This window comes from Prionailurus bengalensis, chromosome B2 (genome assembly GCF_016509475.1).
Source record: "Prionailurus bengalensis isolate Pbe53 chromosome B2, Fcat_Pben_1.1_paternal_pri, whole genome shotgun sequence".
Taxonomy (NCBI): Eukaryota; Metazoa; Chordata; class Mammalia; order Carnivora; family Felidae; genus Prionailurus; species Prionailurus bengalensis.
The window spans coordinates 46,981,658-47,003,335 of NC_057349.1; the positions used below are offsets into that span (position 1 = coordinate 46,981,658).

At 34.7% G+C, this 21,678-nt stretch overlaps 1 pseudogene; it reads left to right on the forward strand.

Annotated features, from left to right (window-relative positions):
* The first annotated feature begins 11,489 nt into the window (after positions 1–11,489).
* Positions 11,490–13,077, forward strand: LOC122490621 (annotated as a pseudogene).
* Positions 13,078–21,678: the final 8,601 nt, after the last annotated feature.

The window sequence follows — 21,678 nt, forward strand, 5'->3', positions numbered from 1 at the left end:
CCCGCCCCTTCCTTTTCATCACTAAGCCCCACAGGGCAGGCGTGATTGAACTAGGGAAAGGGAAACTTGGCTCTGCAATTGGTTAACGGTCCTGTCAATCTTGATTTGGAATGTGTTGTGGTAAGGTGCCAGTGCTGAACACCAACCCCGAGCAGTGACTGGTAGCCGGCTTGCAGTGAGAGCTGGGGAAGTGAAGAAACCTTAGAATAAGAATAGTCCTGCTAAGGCTCTTGCAGGTTCTTTTTCCATATCTCTTTTTTGACTCTTGCTCTTACTTTTAAAAACAAAACAAAACAACAACGAAAAACCCTCGACCATGTCAAATCTTAATTATATTGAGATATAAAAACTGCAGTACCAAATAAAGAGATGGGTTGAAATGATGGGTCTATAAGACAACATATTATGCTTCTGTTTTTCCTTGATACATATTTCCGTTAACAGTCTAGCTTGTTGTTAGCCATTGGCTTTAGGTATATTCTAGGGTAAGCGGGAATGATTTGTTTTTATTACTTTGCTTATTCTGTTCTCAAACAACTGTGAGAGAATGCTTGGTGGCTTCTTTAGGATAATCCCATGAGACAAAGAAGGTAACAGTTAAACACTGCAGTTGATAGTGACTTTTCTTGCAGACGACAAAGTTATGATAAGGCCTCTTTTTTTTGGCTCTTTGATTCATTACCTGTATGAATCAGAAATTGAGCTGAAAAGAGGAATGATTTTCATGAGGATGAAAATGTCCATATGAATTGAAAATGAGTAAGAGATTTAATTTGGGGGGAAAGAATATATGGCTGATTGGCTTAATAATAAAAACTGGCTTTGTAATTAGTTGATATGGCAGTTTCCATAAGTTGAATGTAGCATATATTATTGACAAAAATATGTTTGAGGCATAATCCAGTAGGATGGCTATAATTTAAAACAAGGCAGACAATAACAAGTGTTGACAGGGATTTGGAGATATTGGAATCCTCACATATTGCTGGTAAGAATACAAAATGCTGCAGCCACTTTAGGAAAAAGGTCTGACACTTCCTCAAAATGTTAAACATGGAGTTACCATAAAACCCAGCAATTACACTCCTAGGTATATGCTACAATGATGAAATTATACTCTTACAATGGCTAAAATTCCAAACTATGACAATAATACATGCTGTCAAAGATGCATAGCAATAGAAACTCATTTATTGCCAAGAAGAATGAGTTATGCTACAGCATTGTTTTGGAAAACAATTTGGCAGTTTCTTATAAACATATACTTACATAAGCCATCAATTCTTCTCCTAGGTATTTGTTCAAGTACACAGAAAACCTATACTGTTTCAAATTTGTGTATGCAAATGTTTAGATCAACTTCATTCATAATTGCTAAAAACTGAGTGCTTTTCAATTGGTGACATTTATAAAACTGTAGATATATCCATGCAATGTAATATTCTCAAATAAAAGGAATATGCTATTTACTTACACAAAATCCTGAATACAAGTTGAATGTATTTTACTAACTAAAGAAGCCAGACATAAAAGTATGTAGACCTCGTAAAATTCCACTCACATGACATTTGAAAAAAGATGAAACAAAGGGATAGAAAGCATATCAGTAATTGTCAGTCCTTAAAGGAAGATGGAGGAGGTCAACTATTATTAGTTGAGATTTTTAGTATGATAAAACTTTTCTATATAGTACTACAGTATTGAGTACAAGTCAAAATCCATAGAATTATATATTATAGAGACTGAACTTTAGTGAATGTAAATAAAATAAAATGGACCAGGATGTTGAGAAATCTCAGGTTGGAATGCAGACTGACAAATAAGCCAAACTATTACAATATATGACAAATACCATTAAAAATGTTGGGGATAAAAAAGATCATTTAAGTAACTTTGGAAGAAAGGTTTCTAACTGATAAAGCTGAAGACAAAAAGAACCATACACAAATGTAATCTTCCATTGATAAATTTGTTTCTCTTTCTTACTCTTGGAATCTCTGATTTTCACTTATGTTGCATGTCTCTTCTACTTTTAGCCAGAAAAAAATTCAGTGGGCTAGAACTCATTGATTAAGTTGGGCTTGCATGGATAATCCAAGACAAATGCCTTATATTAAGTTCCATAACTAAACTCATAGCTACTGTTACTGTAACTATGGTTTATAACTCTATACACTTTGTTTTCTATATCATATAAGATACTAGTGCACTTTAAAAAGTTAATAGTTTATGTTTTGTGATAACTGAAAGTAGTAGAGACAGAGCTATAAAATGGCAATGTTTTTGTATGTTATTGATGTTACGCTGGTATAAATTTTAAATTAGACTGTTATAACTTCAGTTGCTAACTACCAACAAAAATAGTTATAGAATATACACAAAAGTAAATGAAAACCAAATTTCACTACAAAAGTTAAATAAAGACAAAAGAAAAAAAAAACAATCAGTAATGCAGGAAATAAGGGGCAAACAAGTTATAAGGCATATAGAAAACAGCCAAATGACAGAAGTAGTCCCTCCTTATCAGTACTTACTTAACTTGAAATGGGTTTAACTCTCTAATTAAAAGACAGAGATTGGCAGAATGAATTTAAAAATATGATCCAAGGGCACCTGGGTAGTTGATTAAGTGACTGACCGACTTTGGCTCAGATCATGATCCTGCAGTTTATGAGTTTGAGCCCCACTTCGGTCCCTGTGCTGACAGCTTGGAACCTGGAGCCTACTTTGGTTTCTGCGTCTCCCTCTCTCTGTGTCCCGCATTGCTCATACTTTTGTCTGTCCTCTTTCAAAAATGGATAAACATTAAAAAATTTTAAATATGATCCAACTGTATGCAGTCTACAAAAGACTCAGCTTAGATCCAAAGGCAAAATTGATCAAAAGTGGAAGGATGGAAAAAGATATTCCGTGCAAATAGTAACCAAAAAAGAACAGGAGTAGCTATACTAAAATTAGGGGAAAAATGACTTTAAATGCAAAAGGATTAAAACAACAAAGACAATATATATTAATAAAAGGGGCTTAATACAGGGGCACCTGGGTGGCTCAGTCAGTTAAGCTCCAACTCTTAGTTTTGGCTCAGGTCATGATCTCATGGTTCATGAGTTCAAGCCCTGCGTTCATTGGGCTCCAAGCTGACAGCACAGAGCCTGCTTGGGATTCTCACTCTCTCTCTTTGCCCCTCTCCCATTCACATGCATGTGAATACATGTGCCCTCTCTTTCTCTGTAAAAATAAATTAAAAAACTTTTTAAAAAGGCTTAATACAGCAAGAAGATCTAAAAATTATCAGCAATTGCACATTGAACAGACCATCAAAATATAGGAAGCTAAAACTGGTATCATTAAAGGGAGACATAGACAGTTCCCCAGCAACAGCTAGAGATTTCAATAACCCATTCTCAATAATGAATAGAACAACCAGATAGAAGATAAGTAAGGAAAGAGAAAACAATCCAATAAACCAATTATATCTAAAAGACATACATAGAACATCCTACTCAACAAGAATGTACACATTCTTCTCAAGTGCAGTAGGACATTTTCCAGGATAGACCACATATTAAGCCACAAATTAAGTCTGAATAGATTTAAAAAGTATATATAAAGTTCTTCTGTGGTCATAACTAGATGAAGTTAGAAATCAATAACAAAAGAAAAACTGGGAAACTCATAAATTTGTGGACATTAACACACTTTTGAACAACCAATTAAAAAAAGAAGAAATCACAGAGAAATTAGAAATTGCTTAGAGAAGAATGAAAATAAAAACAATATAATTAAATGTATGGAACACACAAAAAATGCAATTCTAAAGTGGAACTTTCTTGCTATAATGCTTAAGTTAAATAATAAGATTTCAAATTAACAACCTAAGATTACAACTTAAGAAACTAGAAAAAAAACAAACTCATATGTTGCAGAAGAAAAGAAATAATAGAGATTAGGACAGAGGTAAATGAAGTTGAGAATAGAAAAATAATAAAAAAAATTGATAAAAACTGGGGGAGCATTTGGGTGGCTAGTCAGTTAAGTGTCTGACTTGATTTCAGCTCAGGTCATGATCTCACAGTTCATGGGCTCAAGCCCTATGTCAGGCATTGTGCTGACAGTGTGCAGCCTGCTTGGGATTCTCTCTCTCCCTCTTTCTCTTCCCTTTCCCCCCAAAATAAATGAATAAACTTAAAAAAAATGGACTAAGAAAAAAAATCCAAATTACTAAAATCAGAAATGAGAGTAGACATTACTATTGATTTTACAGAAAGAACAATGATTATAAGGAAGTACTATAAATAATTTCCTATCAACAAATCAGATATGCTATGTTAAATGGACAAATTCCTAGAAACACATATACTGCCAAGACAGAATTATGAAGAAATAAAAGATCTGAATAGATTTATAACTAGTAAGTTGCTAGAATCAATAATCAAAAATTTCTTTACAAAGAAAAGCCCTAGACCTGATGGCTTCACAGATGAATTCTATCAAACATTTACAAGCAACTAAACACCAATTATTCTTTAAGTTTTTAAGAAAAATGAAGAGGAGGAAGAACATCCTAGCTCATTCTGTGGTGTCAGAATTACTCTGATATCAAAACCAGACATAGGCAACTTAAGAAAAAAACAACAAAAAAACCCCTGATGATCAACATCTCTTATGAACATTGAAGCAAGACTCCTCAACCAACTACTAGCAAACAGAATTAAGCAGCATATTAAAAGAACTACACAGCATGGCCAAGTGGGATTTATTCCTGGAATGCAAGAATGGTTCAATATATGAATATTAATCAATGTAATACACCACATTAGCAGAATCAAGGAAAAGAAAACACATCATCTCAGTTGATGCAGAAAAAACATTTGACAAAATACATCACCTTTTCATGATAAAAACAGTCAACAAACTAGGAATAGAAGGAGAACTACCTGACATAATAAAAGCAATATGTGAAACATCCATGGCAAACATCATACTCCATAATGAACGACTGATTGCTTTTTCTCTATTATCAGGAACATCTCTCTATTATCAAGAACATCTCTCTATTATCAGGAATATTTTCTCTTTTCTCAGGAACATCTCTCTATTATCAGTAATAAGGCAAAGATTATTATAGCACTGGAAGTTCCAGCTAGAGAATTTAGGCAATAAAAAGAAATAAAAGTTATCTAAATAGGAAAGGACAAAGAATAATGCTCGCTGTTTACAGATTTTTTTAAATGTTCGTATTTGGGGGGGGGAGTTGGGGGAAGGCAGAGAGAGAGAGGGAGACACAGAATCTGAAGCAGGTTCCAGGCTCTGAGGTGTCAGCACAGAGCCTGACGTGGGGCTTGAACTCATGAGCCATGAGATCATGATCTGAGTCAAAGCCAGATGCTCAACTGACTGAGCCACCCAGGTGCCCCCAGATGGTGTCATTTTGTATGTAGAAAACACTACTCCACCCAAAAATCTATTAGAACGAACAAAGGAATTCAGAAAAAGTAGCAGGATACAGTCAACACTTAAAAATCTGTTGCACTTTCATACATTAATAATAAACAATCTGAAAAAGAAATTGCAAAACAACTGCATTTATAATAGCAAGAATGAAATACTTGAGAATTAACCAAGAAGGTAAAAGACTTGTACAATAAAAACTATCAGGGGCACCTAGGTGGCTCAGTCAGTTGAGCGTCTGACTTTGGCTCAGGTCATGATCTCGTGGTTCTTGAGTTCAAGTCCTGAATCAGACTTGCTGCTGTCAGCACAGAGCCCACTTCAGATCTTCTGTCCCCCTCTCTCTCTGCCCTTCCCCACTTTCATGCTCTCTCTCTCTCTCTCAAAAATAGATAAACCTTTAAAAAACATCACTGAAAGAAATTTAAAAAGACATAAATAGGGGCATCTGGGTGGCTTAGTCAGTTGGGCGTCTGACTTCGGCTCAGGTCATGATCTCACGGTTCATGGGTTTGAGCCCCGCATTGGGCTCTGTGCTGACAGCTCGGAGCCTGGAGCCTGCTTCGGATTCTGTGTCTCCCTCTCTCTCTCTGTCCCTCCCCTGCTAACTCTCTCTCTCTCTCTCTCTCAAAAAAGAATAAACATTAAAAAAATTTTAAGAAACATAAATAATGTAAATGGAAACATATCATATGTTCTTAGATTACAAATCTTAGTATCATTAAAATGTCAATGCTACCCAAAGTTATCTACATTTTATTCAAAGCAATCCCTATCACGTTCTCAATGATATTTTTGTAAAAATAGGAAAAAACTATCCTTAAATTCATATGGGATTGAAAGAGACCCCAGACAACCAGAACAATTTTGGAAAAGAATGATGCTTCAGGAATTGGACTTCCTTTCAAATTTACTACAAAGCTATAGTTGCCTAAACACTGTGGAATTGGCATAAAAACACACATACTGGCCAATGGACTAGAATAAAGACTGGCCAATGGACTAGAATAAAGAGCCCAGAAATAAATCCTCACATATATGGTCAAATCATTTTTAACAAGAGTATCAAGACCATTAAATGTGGAAAATACAGTCTTTTCAACAAATGGTACTGGGAAAATTGAATATTCACCTGTAGGAGAATCAAGTTATACACTTATCTAATACCATATACAAAAAATACCTCAAAATGAGTCAAAGATTTAAATGTAAAATTTTAAACCATAAAACAGGAAAAAAATAGGGCAAAGCATCATGATATTACATTGGCAATAATTCCTTGGATAGGACACTGAAGTCATAGGCAACAAAAGAAAAAAAATAAAGTAGACTTCATGAAAATTAAAGGAGTTTTGCATCAAAAAACACCATCACACAGTAACATAGTAAAGAGGCAACCCACAAAATAGACAGTATTCGCAAATTGTGTATCCAATAAGAGGTAAGTATCCAGAATATACATAGAACTCCTAAAACTCAACAACAGAAAAACAACTTTATAAAAATAGTCAAATGACTTAAATAGCCACTTTGTTAATAAGCACCTAAAAAGGTGCTCAATATCATTAATCATTAGGAAAATTAAGTCAAAACTAAAGTGAGATAGCACCTGAGCCCATGAAGAGGGCTACTCCTCATGGAGAAAAGAAAAAAAAAAGAAAAGAGAAAAGAAAGGAAAGAAAGAGAAAGAAAGAAAGAAAGAAAGAAAGAAAGAAAGAAAGAAAAAGAGAGGGAAGGAGGAAGGAAGGAAGGAAGGAAGGAAGGAAGGAAGGAAGGAAGAAAAGAAGAGAAGGGGATGGAGGGAGAAAGGAAGGGACAGAGGGAGGAAAGAAAGAGAGAGAGAGGCTGGGAAGGAGAAGTGTTGGCAACAATGTAGAGTCAGTGGAAGTTTTACACACTGTTGGTGGGAATATAAAAGACACACCTGCTGTGGAAAATAGTATGATGGTTCCTCTAAAAATTAAACATATAATTACTATATGATCTAGTAATTCCTCTTCTGGGTACTTATCCAAGATAATTGAAAGTGGCATCTCAAAGAGATATTTGTACATCTATTTTCATAGTAGCATTATTCACAATAGCTAAAATATAGGGGTGCCTGGGTGGCTCAGTCGGTTAAGCATCTGACTTCGACTCAGGTCACGATCTTGTGGTCCGTGAGTTCAAGCCCTGCGTCTGGGCTCTGGGCTGATGGCTAGGAGCCTGGAGTCTGCTTCTGATTCTGTGTCTCCCTTTCTCTCTGCCCCTCCCCTGTTCATGGTCTGTCTCTCTCTGTCTCAAAAATGAATAAACGTTAAAAAAAATTTAAAAAAAATAAAATATAGAAGCAACCTAAATGTCCATTGACAGATAAGTGGATTAATAAAATGTGTTATATACATATAATGGAATAAAAAGGAAGGAAATTCTTGCACAAGCTACAACATGGATGAAACTTGAGGACTTTCTGCCAAGTGAAAAAGTGAGTCATAAAAAGACAAATATTTTATAGTTTCACTCATATGAGGTGCTTAGTGTAGTCAGAATCAGAAAGACAGAGGGTAGAATGGTGGTTGCCAAAGACTGAAAGAAGGGAGGCATGGAGAGTTATTGTTTACTGAGTACAGAGTTTCAGTTTTACAAGACAAAAGAGTTCTGGAGATGGATGGTGGTGGAGGGCATACAACAATGATGGATGTATTTTAATATCATTTGAACTGTACACTTAAAAATTATTCAGATGGTAAATTTTACATTATATGTATTTTGCCATAAAAAATTTGGAAAAAATAGAAACATTCTAAATCAAACTCACCATCAAGAAAATGAATAGGCAAGCATACACTGGGAGAAACACACTCATAAAACATGAATCTAATGACAGTGTTATCCAAGATACATAAAATACATTTAAAATTTAAAAATAAAAGACAAACATCCCAACTTTAAAAACAGGCAAAAATTTGAACAGACATTTCCCAAATAAGATGTGTGTGTGTGTGTGTGTGTGTGTGTGTGCGCGCGCGTGCGTGTATGTGTGTGTGTAATATATGTATCTGGTCAGGACATGAGAAAGTGCTTAATTTCAATAACCATCAAGAAAATGAAAATTAAAACCACAATAAGAAACTATTACATACAATAATGGTAAAATCAAAAAAATTATTAGCATCAAACATTGGTGAGATTGTGGAGAAACTGATTCTCACATTCTTAGTGGAATACAACCATTTTGAAAGAAGATCTGCAGATATTTATAAAAATCCTACATCAATCCTGTGACCCATCAGTTATAATTTTAGATATTTATCCAAGATAACTGAAAATATATGATGACAAAAAGGGGTGTATGGAAATGTTCATAGCAGCTTTGTTCATAGTAGCCAAAAAATGTGAAATATTCCAGGTATAGTCATAAGTTGGAATGCTACTTAGAGAAATAATATTTATAAACTCCGTTAATACAATAATACGACTTTAACTCAAAAAGCATTGTGGTGTTAAAAGAATTCTTCTGTAAATGAGTGCATATTGCATGATTTCATTTATATGAAATAAAAGAGAAAAATTATAATGAACAAAAAATTAGAAGAGTGACTACTTCTGGGGTAGAAGTAGGGGGACTTAGTGGAGACATGAGGAAATTTCTGGAATGATAATACATTTCTATATGTTAATAATTGTTCGAGTTACACATATATGTTTGTAAAAATCCTCAAAAATCTGCAAAATACTTTGAAATTCATCAAAAGTAACTTGGAGTAATGCATGGGTACAAGGATGGCTAAGTGGATGGATACATGACAAAACATGTAGTAAAATATCAATGATAAAATCTAGGTGGTGTGTATACAGGCATTTTCTGTGAAATTCTTCAATTTTATTGTTTATTTGAAAAATTACAAAATTCAAAAAACAAAACAACTTCTTAATGTTGTTTATTTTGGTTACTAGTAATTCTCCTGAAGTCATTAAATATTTATATTTGCATGGTGAAGAACAAGACCATAAAAAGAGTATTGTCAAAAAAAAAATTAAGTTGAAATTGCTTGGAATACATTTTAGAATTTACAGTAGTACTTGTATGTGCAGCTATGTAATTTTCTAGAACTACACTTAAATCCCAAGGGCAAATATGGAAGACTTGCATAGTTGAATATAGTTGTTTGTCTTTTTATGAGAAAGATATATAGTTGGTGCTCTTTAAATGTAAGTTTCAGAAGCAAGAAGCGGATCCAGTCTATTTACTTAGGCCTAATGAATTTACAACTGGAACTCAAAGAAAAATTGCACTGGAAAAGTATGGAACAGAAAGCTTGACTCCTATTTCTGGAGTGGTTGAAAGAGACGGAAGCAGTGCAGGGTGAAGACTGAACTATCATTGTCTTAGGTTGATTTGCTTTTAAGGAAAATAAAATATTATAAATATAAATAGCTGCTATAAATAAATGGAAACTTTGAGTCAGAAAGTACAGAGTTCATTGTATTTAATATTTGGACACATTTTATTTTTTTAGCATTTAACTATTTCTAAACCAGTATGGTTCTGGCATTGATAGCATTTCATGGTTGTTTTCTTTTTGTTTTGTTTTCTTTTTAGTGACTTATAAAACAGTCCATCTTAGATGAGGTTTAGCGAGCCATTGATATCCATTCCAAGATTATCATGCTTCATTAACCTACACTTTGTTTTTTTTTTTTGGTTTTTTTTTTTAATTTTTTTTTCAACGTTTTTTATTTATTTTGGGACAGAGAGAGACAGAGCATGAACGGGGGAGGGGCAGAGAGAGAGGGAGACACAGAATCGGAAACAGGATCCAGGCTCCAAGCCATCAGCCCAGAGCCCGACGCGGGGCTCGAACTCATGGACCGCGAGATCGTGACCTGGCTGAAGTCGGACGCTTAACCGACTGCGCCACCCAGGCGCCCCAACCTACACTTTGAAACACTTGAATTTTCCATGTTTTATTTGTGGAAGATGTTAACAGTGCGTAGCAAGGAGTTTGTATTTTTAGAGACAAAGTTAATAGTTGTTTTTACAGGGGAAAAGTCTAGCCAAAGTGTGTAGGAGACTCACAGGGGATGCCTGTCACTTTTGTTCCTTCATTCTCACACAGTATTTCTTTGTCCCATTCCCAAATTTACTTTCTAAACTTCCCTCCATAATGAAACATGACCTTCTCTGTCAAAACCACTTCACCAGTGCAGGATTTATTTTTGGAAATTTTTTATAATTATGCGACCTGAATTTGTTGGTATGCATTCATTTGGAAAATTACATGAAAGTGTCAATTCTTGCATGAGTCATCTGTGTAACAGGAATAACTCCTACTGTGAAAGGCTGCCTGGATCAATAAAATAACTGATAAACGTCAGTCATTAAAGTGATAAATGGGTTCTGATTGTTCAGAGTAGTAATAGATATTAGTTGTAACTCTTAGGTATTGAAGACCAAAAGATGAAATATGCTGTTCTGTATTGGCATCTTTCTGTAAGGACAACTTGCGGTGTATGTTGCATTGAGCTAAATCACAAGGGCTTTTTGTCTCTCCTGTTTTCCTTCATGTAATGAGATCAAGCCCTGAGGATATTTTCTCCCAAAATTAAAAATCCTGATGGCATATATCACCCCACTTATAGGTCAATCTGAAATGTCTTCTTAACAAAATCCAGTTTTCATGTGTGTTTACAAACCTTTACATCTTCCTGCTTTTCTTGGGCAGGTTTTCTTGGTTTTCCTTATGCAAATATCCTCTATTTTTCTAGCAAGTCCTTAAATTGCTGCTAGCATGACTGCTTTTCCCCATAGTGCTGATTGAACTCTAGGGCGAAGAGATCTCATTACCGATTATTAACTTTTGGAGATATTAAACAAATCCTATAAAAATTGATGCATATTATGGGTATAATCCATTAATATCTCTAGTAGAAACTTTTGAAAATGTGGAGGAGTTTAGCTTAACTTTACCTTTCTGTTGACCTTAGAATATACGTTCCAGATTTGGAATTCTTGTGGTGGCGGGCAAAGAATGGCCTGTATGGTCCACCATGAAGTAATGGAAGTGCCCTTTGTGGAATACTGGGGCTTGGTGCAGACTTGGGAGAAGGTGTCTATGGAGAAGTTCAACTTGCTATGAGGAGAAGAATTAAAGGAGTAGTTGCAGTCAGGATTGTAGACATGAAGCATGTCATAGACTGTCTAGAAAATGTTAAGAAAACGATCTGTATCAATAGCGTGTTAAATTATGAGAGTGTAGTGAAATTCTACTGTCACAGGAGAGAAGGCAACATTCAGTATCTATTATTGGAGTACTGTAGTGGTGGATAAGTTTTTGACAGCATAGAGCCAGACATCGGCATGCCTAAAGAAGATGCTCAGAGGTTCTTCCATGAAATCATGGCAGGGTGGTTTATTTGCATGGTATTGGGATAACTCACAGGGATATTAAGCCAGAAAATATCCTTTTGGATGAAAGGGATTACCTCAAAATCTCTGACTTTGGCTCGGCAACAGTGTTTTGGCACAATGATCATGAGTGTTTATTGAACAAGATGTGTTTACCTTACATTGCTCCAGAACTTCTAAAGAGAAAAGGATTTCATGCAGAACTCATTGATGTTTCGTCCTATGGAATAGTACTTATGGCAATGTTGCCATGGGACCAGCCCAGTGATGGTTGTCAGGAATAGTCTGATTGGAAAGAAAGAAAAATACATACCTCAACTCTTGGAAAAAATTGATTCTGTTTATCCAGCTTGGCTGCATAAAGTCCTAGTTGAGAATCCATCAGTAAGAATTACTACCCCAGACATCAAAAAAGGTAGATGGTACAACAAACCACTCAAGAAATGGGTAAAAAGGCCCTGAGTCATTTCAGATGGTGTACATAAGTCTCCTAGTGGATTTTCTAAACACATTCAATCCAGTTTGGGCTTCTCTGTGGTAAGCAGTGCTTCTAGTGAAGAAAATATGAAGTACTCTAGCTCCCAGCAAGAATCATGGACAGGTCTTTTCTTATGGGACACTGGCCCTTCATAATATTGATAAACTGGTACAAGAGATCAGTTTTTCCCCATCCACATGTTCTGATCGTATGCTTCTAAATAGTTACTTGGCACCCCAGGATCCCCCCAGACCCCTTGGAATCACTTGGTTAAAAGAATGACATGATTTTTTACCAAACTGGATGTAGCCAAACCTTATCAATACCTGAAAGAAATTTGTGAGAAGTTAGACTATCAGTAGAAAAAGAGTTGTATGAGTCAGGTTACTGTATCAACTGATAGGAGAAACAATAAACTGATTTTCAAAGTGAATTTGGTACAAATGGTTGAGAAGTTCTTGGTTGACTTTCAGCTTTCTAAGGGTGATGGATTAGCATTTAAGAGACACTTCCTGAAGAGTAAAGGGAAGCTGAATGATGTTGTGAGCAGCCAGAAGGCCAGGTTTCCTGCCACATGAGAGATCCATTGGATTTCTGGTGAATATAGTGCTGCTGTATTGACATTATTCTTCCTAGAGAAAATTATCTTGTTCTGCAAACTGCAAACAGTAGTCTCTGAAGAGTTGTCTTCCTTCTAGCCAAACATTTTCCAATTCTTTTTGTATGTTCTTCATATAAATAAACAATACCTATATCTTCATTGTAAGTAAAGCTTTTGGAGAGGGATGGATAGAATTCATTAGATGTTTCTTCATTTTGTGTATGGTATCTGAAGACCCATGTGATAGAAACCAAGCTCTGGGGAATACATGAGCTTACCAGCTTTTATACCGATGTAATGAAAAATGTAATGAAAAAAATATCAACCATCATTTTGGTTTCATACAGAAAATACATGTTTCCTCCATGTTGATTTAATTATATGGGTAGATTAGTAAGAAAAGCAATTTTTATGACTTTTTGAAAGTAGATATATCAGTCTATTATGTGAAGCCAACTTCAAAAAATGTATCTTTAAGATTTGTACTTGTTTTTGCAAGGGCCTGACACAGTATATAAATAAAACTGTTTTGAATTATAACTGCTAATTAAAATTGCAAGTAAGTACATTTTTTTCCATTATAGTTAATAATATATAAAATACCGATTGATCTTTTAAGTAGAAGTTGAGCATAAAACTCTAGTGCTTAACTGTGCTTAACTACCTTTACTCTAAAATTACTATTGCACATTTTAAATTTTATTCTATATTATTTTCTACGTTCACAGCCATATTTTAATTCTTTATTACACAAATAAATTCTATTTCAAAAATGAATAGCTAACTCTGTGGACTTACTGGTGACCAAGCTTCTAGGTGGTAGGGAATAAAAGAGGGAGAAGTAAGAAACCATGATAGAAAAGGATCTGATTCCTAGTTCGTTTGCTATCAGATTTACTAAGACTTTGTTCTTCTGATAAAATTTATTTTTTTAATGTATTAGGTTGAGGCCTGTATTCCTTTGTCTTTGTAATTTATAAAATTAATCATCTTGGTCTGAAGCTAAGAACATATGAAATTTTATGGTTAGAGTTTATCACTTAGTGTATACTGGTAAATTGTATTACTGCAGTATACCCATAGGAGAAATAAATTTGTACCAATACAGGCTCCTAAGAATTGAGTCAATAAATTCTCAAAAACTAACTTTTGGTCCCTGTCTTCCAACCTGTTCCTCCCTAGTTTCTTCCATCCCAGTAAATTTTACATTCAGTTCTCCAGTTCCTTGAGCCAAAACCCCAAGAATCCTCTTTGACATTCCCACCTCAAGTTCTTTTTTTTTTTTCTGTTCCATCCCCTAGAGTCCTTTACTCCCAAAATTTGTGTGACTTGTGCTTCACTTGAAGTCTTTGCTTAAGTGTCACATGCTATGTAAAGTCTTTCCTTGATTTATCTAAAATGTTACCCCACTTCTATCACTCTTGCCTTTATTTTTCATAACACTTATTAGCTGACATTATAAGATATTTTTTATTTACCTAGTAAAGTCTGTTTCCCCCATTGCCATGTGTAATAAATAAGCTCCTTGAGTTCAGGGATCCTACCTATCCTGTTCAGTTCTATGTCCCCAGCACTTAGAATGGGGCCTGATGTATTACAGCATGCAATGAAGAGTTGTTTAATGAAGAAATATACACCCAGTTGATCTTATCCATCCGCAGAAAATACCAGGAAGCTGAACCCTTCTCTCCATTTTGATTGCTACCACTCTAGTTTAAGCTTCTTCATCTCCTCCCTAGATTTCTTACTAAAAACTAATGTCTTCCCACCTCTACTTTTGCTGTTTCTCAACTCAACCCTCTCTCCCTCAAAGTCGTTTCTTGACATAGGTCCTACGGTTTTTTTTGTTTGTTTGTTTGTTTGTTTTTAAGATAAACTGTACTGTGACATTCCCTTGCTTAAAAACCTCCAGTAACTTCCCATTGTATCGAAAATGAACTCTAAATCCTTTTTTTTTTTAATTTTTTTTCAACGTTTTAATTTATTTTTGGGACAGAGAGAGACAGAGCATGAACGGGGAGGGGCAGAGAGAGAGGGAGACACAGAATCGGAAACAGGCTCCAGGCTCTGAGCCATCAGCCCAGAGCCTGACGCGGGGCTCGAACTCACGGACCGCAAGATCGTGACCTGGCTAAAGTCGGACGCTTAACCGACTGCGCCACCCAGGCGCCCCTCTAAATTCTTTTCTTGGACTGACCTGGCTCTGCAAGATATACCTTCTGTCCTCTTTGCTCACTGTACTACAGATAGAATAGCCTTCTACTTCTACTTCTATTCATTGAATGTATGAAGGCTCATTCCCCTTTCAGGGCTTTGATGTTTATAACTGCCACTGTCTGGAACCCCTTCCATTAGTTTGCATGGCTTATTTAGCATTCAAAACTCAGCCCAAATGTTTCTACTATCCCCAATCACTGTCCAATTGTTTCTTTTTCTTCATGGAACTGATTAGTATCTGAAATTATTTGTCTGTCTCCCCCACTAAAACGTAAGCTTAGACTTTGCCATTTCTTTTCATTTTTGTGTATCTTTTTAAATTTTTTATTTTCATTCATTTTTTTATGTTTTATTTATTTTTGAGAGCAAGAGAGACAGAGCACAAGCGGGGGAGGGGCAGAGAGAGAGGGAGACACAGAATCTGAAACAAGCTCCAGGCTCTGAGCTGTCATCACAGAGCTCGACAGGGGGCTTGCACTCACAGACCACAAGATCATGACCTGAGCCTAAGTCGGATGCTTCACTGACTGAGCCACCCAGGTGCCCTTGTGTATCTTTTAAAAACAAAATTCCCTGCTCCTTCCCCCTCCCTGCCCCTTCATATATCTTGTACTGGAATGTAATAGGTACTAAGTAAATATTTGTTGAATAAATGAATGAATTAAATATCAGATGAAAATTTTACAAAATATCATAAGGGGAAGGTTAATAGATGGATAGTTAACAAACTTTCTCCGTTATTGGAATTTGTATAGAATGGTGGGGAAAGTTCCAGTCAGACTTGGGAAGATTAGCTCTCACATTAATAATTATGTGCACATTGACACCTGCCTCTGTAAAGAGACTGTTAATAACTACATTGTAGGGTTGTTTTTAATCTTAAATGAGTTGGGTGTGTGAAGAGTATAATATACTGTGTTGCACAAAAGAAATTCACTAAACATAAGATGCCAGAATTTTTCTGCAGGTTCATTATGTTATTGGGAGAAGATATTTACTCCCATTATTAAAAGTAATACTTGCTTTTCAATGAAATTTTGTAAAGTGTAAAAATGGGGGAAAGGAATTATTATTCAAAGATAACAGCTAAAATTTTTATGGCAAGATCAACATATGCTGCATGTGTGTGTGTGTGTGTGTGTGTGTAGTGTGGAATGTGGTGGGTGTGATTATTGAGATACATATAAATATATAAAACATGCACAGTTTAACAAGCAGATGTAAATTTAACAACTGTTCAACCAAACTCAATTGAAGAAAGTTCATTTCTGGACCCTCACAAGCCTTCCCTTGTACCCCTTCCCAGTCATAACCTATCCTCTTCACTCAGAAGTAATCATAAAATTTACTTTCATAACAATCCTCTCCTTGGTTTTCTTTAGTTTTCTCAGCTATTTATGCATATTTAAATGATACAGTTTAGTTTTGCCTGTTTTGGAAATTCATATAAATTAAGTTATGCTGTATATAATTTTTATGTGTTGCTTTTTCTTTATATTCATGCAATTACAGTATAGGATGCTATTTTGTGAACATACCACTAATTATGTATTCACTCTACTGCTAATGGATGTTTGGATTATTTACAATTTGATGCTATTATTAATACTCTTGCTAAGAACATTATGTATATGTCCATGAATTTCTCTAGGTCCTTTAGTCTAAGGTACATACCTATGAATGAAATGGCTGGGTTTTAGGGTATGCCAATCTTCAACTTTAGTAGAATAATGGTAAACTGTTTTCTAAAATGATTGTACCAGTTTATGCTGCTATATGAAAAGAGAATAAAATTGCTGCAGAAAAACAGTTTTGAATGATCTATTAAAGTATAAGAATTTTCATAGCAGCAAAATATGTGTTTTTAGCATTTCAGACTTTCACCTACATTTGATACTATGTCTAGTTTTTGCCAGGTTATTGATGTGTAATATCTGTTTGGTGTTAATTTGCTTGTTCCTAAGTTTAAATGAGGGTGAGTATCTTAAAGATATATATATATATATATGATATATAATATACATGTAATATTTATATATTATACAAATATATAAATATGATTTATATAAATATATATAATATATGTGTAATATTCATATATAATATATGATATACAATATACAATATACAATATATAATATATAATATATAATACATAATATATAATATATAGGGGTACCTGGGTGATTCGGTTGGTTAAGCATTCAACTCATGATTTCGGCTCAGGTCATGATCCCATGGTTCTTGCTTGAGAGGGAGCCCCGTGTCAGGCTCTGTGCTGGCAGCATCGAGCCTCCTTGGGATTCTTTCTCCCTCTTATTCTGTCTCTCCCCCTCCATCTCTCTATCTCTCAAAATAAATAAATAAACATTAAAAAATATATCTATATATCTACCTTTATCTATCTATCTATCTATCTATCTATCTATTCCACTATGTTATGCAAAGTTTTTGGTGCTGACCTGACCAATAACCTAGTCATGCAAATTACTTTAGTCACTAATTTTTATGATTTAAAAAGAAAGCAATCCCCCTTTAAATAATATTTTAAAAACATTTATGAATTAGTAAATTTCCTTTTGATACTAGCAGCAAACCATTATTTTTGCACTCTAAAAAAGGTCCAAGAGCACTTAGGATCACTCTAAAAGGTTAAGTAGGGGCTGTGCAATGCAATGTAGCTTTGTATAGAGTGCAGAATTAGTTTGAAGTAATTCACATGGTTACATCATGCACAGATTAGCCAATACATAGATTTTAAAGGATATTCTTACTATTTTGTATATTATCCTATTGTTCCTCCATCTATTCATCTATCTTCTAACATAATTCTATTACATAAATATTAGGTAAAGTTTACTATTTCACATTTTGTTTTTATAATCTAATTTTTTTAATAGAACATACAAAGGACACACACAAATATGCCCCAAATTAAATGGCCAAGTTGTCCAAATATCAAACAGATATTTTTTTTAGAACTCACACACACTGAATTCCTACAGATCTCTGTTTTTGTTTTTGTTTTAATCATCAATAGAGGAAAGCACTTAATAAGACAAATTCTTGATGTGAGGGCTAAGATAGCAACTTTAATTGCAATGAGATTAATAAGACATTATAAATAAAGACATTGTAAATACTAAATAAATAAGATAAATCATCACCAGTTTAAAATAATTCTAAAAAAGGATTGATGTGTTACTTAGATTTTGTTTCATTTTCCCTGAACAGTCCAAACTGTAGATGCTGTTATCCTATGTAACAAGAAAATTGTATTCTGAAACTTATATTTTTAAAAAATGTTGCAAAAAGGAACACCTCAATTAAAATTTTAATAAAATACATTAAAAGCTAGAGAGTTTAAATTCACAATAACAAGTTATTTTTAACTTATTAATAACATAGGAGTTGTTTTTCTAAAGCTATTTCAAAAACTTAAAATAATTAGCTTTAAGCATATTTTTTATTCTAAAATAAAATAATGAGTTATTTCATCATAACCAAAACAAATTTCAAACTACCTGCTTCTTTGCCTTAAAATACACACATTCAGAAGATTCAACTTATTAGATAAATTTTATTAGTGCAAAGCTTGAAATTTTAAAATTTATTTTTATTTTTTAATTTACAACCAAATTAGTTAGCATATAGTGCAACAGTAATTTCAGGAGTAGATTCCTTAATGCCCCTTACCCATTTAGCCCATCCGCCCTCCCACAACCCCTCCAGTAACCCTCTGTTTGTTCTCCATATTTGTTTCTTCTGTTTTGTCCCCCTCCATGTTTTGATATTATTTTTGCTTCCTTTCCCTTATGTTCATCTGTTCTGTGTCTTAAAGTCCTCATATGAGTGAAATCATATAATGTTTGTCTTTCTCTGACTGACTAATTTTGCTTAGCATCCACGTAGTTGCAAATGGAAAGATTTCATTTTTTTGATTGCCAAGTAATACTTCATTGTATATATATACACCACATCTTCTTTATCCATTTATCCATCGATGGATATTTGGGCTCTTTACATACTTTGGTTACTGTTGATAGTGCTGCTATAAATATTGGGATGCACGTGTCCCTTCAAAACAGTAGTGCAATTGCTGGGTCGTAAGGTAGTTTTATTTTTAATGTTTTGAGTAACCTCCAGACTGTTTTCCAGAGTGGCTGCACCAGCTTGCATTCCCACCAACAATGCAAAAGAGATCCTCTTTCTCTGCATCCTCACCAACATCTGTTGTTGCCTGAGTTGTGATGTTGAGCATTTTTTCATGTGTCCATTGGCCATCTGGATGTCTTCTTTGGAGAAATGTCTACTCATGTCTTTTTCCCATTTCATTGGATTATTTGTTTTTTTGGGTGTTGAGTTTGATAAGTTCTTTATAGATTTTGGATATCTGATATGTTGTTCGAAAATATCTTCTCCCATTCTATCCATTGCCTTTTAGTTTTGTTGATTGTTTCTTTCACTGTGCAGAAGCTTTTAATTTTGATGAGGTCCCAATAGTTCATTTTTGCTTTTGTTTCCCTTGTTTCTGGAGATGTGTTGAGTAAGAAGTTGCTGCAACCAAGATCAAAAAGGTTTTTTCCTGCTTTTCCTCGAGGATTTTGATGGCTTCTTGTCTTACATTTAGGTCCTTCATCCATTTTGAGTTTAGTTTTGTGTGTGGTATAAGAAAGTGGTTGAGGTTCATTCTTCTGCATGTCACTGTCCAGTTTTCCCAGCAGCACTTGCTGAACAGACTGTCTTTATTCCATTGGATATTCTTTCCTACTTTGTCAAAGATTAGTTGGCCATATATTTGTGGGTCCATTTCTGGGTTCTCTATTCTGTTCCATTGATCTGAGTGTCTGTTTTTGTGCCAGTACCACACTGTCTTGATGATTACAGCTTTGTAGAATAGCTTGAAGTCTGGGATTGTGATGCCTGCTGCTTTGTTTTTCTTTTTCAAGATTGCTTTGGCTATTTGAGGTCTTTTTGGGTTCCATGCAAATTTTAGGATTATTTGTCCTAGCTCTGTGAAGAATGCTGGTGTCATTTTGATAGGGATTGAATTAAATATGTAGATTGCTTTGGGTAGTATTGACATTGTAATGATATTTGTTCTTCCTACCCAGGAGTATGGAATCTTTTTCCATTTCTTTGTGTCTTCTTCAATTTCTTTCATAAGCTTTCTATAATTTTCAGTGTAGTTTTTTCACATCTTTGGTTAGATTTATTCCTAGGTATTTTATGCTTTTGGTGCAATTGTAAATGGGATTGATTCCTTGATTTCTCCTGTTGCTTCATTGTTGGTGTATAGGAATGCAACCGATTTCTGTGCATTGATATTATATCCTGCAACTTTGCTGAATTCATGAATCAGTTCTAGCAGTTTTTTGGTGGAATATTTTGGGTTTTCCATATAGAGTATCATGTCATCTGCAAAGAGTCAAAGTTTGACCTCCTCCTGGCCGATTTGGATGCCTTTTATTTCTTTGTGTTGTCTGATTGCAGAGGCTAAGACTTCCAATACTATGTTGAATAACAGTGGTGAGAGTGGACATCCCTGTCTTGTTCCTGACCTTAGGGGGAAAGCTCTCAGTTTTTCCCCATTGAGGATGATATTAGCGTTTGGTCTTTCATATATGGCTTTTATAATCTCGAGGTATGGTCCTTCCATCCCTACTTTCTTGAGGGCTTTTATCAAGAAAGGATGCTGTATTTTGTCAAATGCTTTCTCTGCATCTATTGAGAGGATCACATGGTTCTTGTCCTTTCTTTCATTGATGTGATGAATCACATTGATTGTTTTGCAGATATTGAACCAGCCCTGCATCCCAGGTATAAATCTGACTTGGTTGTGGTGAATAATTTTTAAAGGTATTGTTGGATCTGGTTAGCTAATATCTTGTTGAGGATTTTTGCATCCATGTTCATCAGGAAATTGGTCTATAGTTCTCCTTTTTAGTGGGGTCTCTGTCTGGTTTTGGAATCAAGTTAATGATGGCTTCATAGAAAGAGTATGGAAGTTTTCCTTCCATTTCTATTTTTGGGAAACCTTCAAGAGAATAGGCGTTAACTCTTCATTAAGTGTTTGGTAGAATTCCTCAGGAAAGTCATCTGGCCTTGGACTCCTGTTTTGTTTTGTTTTGTTTTGTTTTGTTTTGTTTTGTTTTTTTGTGGGGGGGAGATTTTTGATTACTAATTCGATTTCCTTACTGGTTATGGGTCTGTTCAAATTTTCTGTTTCTTTCTGTTTCAGTTTTGGTAGTGTGTATGTTTCTAGGAATTTGTCCATTTCTTCCAGATTGCCCATTTTATTGGTGTATAATTGTTCATAATATTCTTCTTCTTATTATTGTTATTTCTGCTGTGTTGGTTGTGATCTCTCTTTCATTCTTGATTTTATTTACTTGGGTCCTTTCCTTTTCTTTTTGATCAAACTGGCTACTGGTTTATCAATTTTGTTAATTATTTCAAAGAACCAGCATCTGGTTTCATTAATTTGTTCTCCTGGTTTTTTTTTTTTTTTGTTGTTGTTGTTTGTTTGTTTGTTTGTTTGGT